Genomic DNA, 1,268 nt, shown 5'->3' on the forward strand with positions numbered 1-1,268 from the left:
AAGATAGTACAAAAAAAGAAAATTACAGACCAATATCACTGATGAATATAGATGCAAAAATCCTCAACAAAATACTAGTGAACAGAATCCAGCAACCATTAAAAGGATCATACACCATAATCAAGTCAGATTTATCCCAGGGCCACAAGGATTCTTCAATATACACAAATCAATCAATGTGATACACCATATTAACAAATTGAAGAAAAAAAACCATATGATCAACTCAATAGATGCAGAAGAAGCTTTTGACAAAATTCAACACCCAATTTATGATAAAAACTCTCCAGAAAGTGTGCATAGAGGGAACCTACCTCAACATAATAAAGGCCATATATGACAATCCCACAGCAAACATCATTCTCAATGGTGAAAAATTGAAAGCATTTCCTCTAAGATCAGGAACGAGACAAGGATGTCCACTCTCACCACTATTATTCAACATAGTTTTGGAAGTCCTAGCCACGGCAATCATAGAAGAAAAAGAAATAAAAGGAATACAAATTGGAAAAGAGGAAGTAAAACTGTCACTGTTTGCAGATGACATGATACTATACATAGAGAATCCTAAAGATGCCACCAGAAGACTACTAGAGCTAATCAATGAATTTGGTAAAGTTGCAGGATACAAAGTTAATGCACAGAAATCTCTTGCATTCCTATACACTAATGATGAAAAATCTGAAAGAGAATTTAAAGAAACTCTCCCATTTACCATTGCACAAAAAGAATAAAATACCTAGGAATAAACCTACCTAAGGAGACAATAGACCTGTATGCATAAAACTATAAGACACTGATGAAAGAAATTAAAGATACTAATAGATAGAGAGACATACCATGTTCTTGGATTGGAAGAATCAATATTGTGAAAATGACTATACTACCCACAGCAATCTACAGATTCAATGCAATCCCTATCAAATTACCAATGGCATTTTTTACAGAACTAGAACAAAAAAATGTTAAAATTTGTATGGAGACACCAAGACCCCGAATAACCAAAGCAGTCTTGAGGGAAAAAAATGGAGCTGGAGGAATCAGACTCCCTGTCTTCAGACTATACTACAATTCTACAGTAATCAAGACAATATGGTACTGGCACAAAAACAGAAACATAGATCAATGGAACAAGATAGAAAACCCAGAGATAAACCCACACACCTATGGTCAACTAATCTATGACAAAGGAGGCAAGGATATACAATGGAGAAAAGGCAGTCTCTTCAATAAGTGGTGCTGGGAAAACCGGACAGCTACATGTAAAA

The sequence above is a fragment of the Physeter macrocephalus genome, chromosome 6 (assembly GCF_002837175.3).
Source record: "Physeter macrocephalus isolate SW-GA chromosome 6, ASM283717v5, whole genome shotgun sequence".
Classification (NCBI taxonomy): Eukaryota; Metazoa; Chordata; class Mammalia; order Artiodactyla; family Physeteridae; genus Physeter; species Physeter macrocephalus.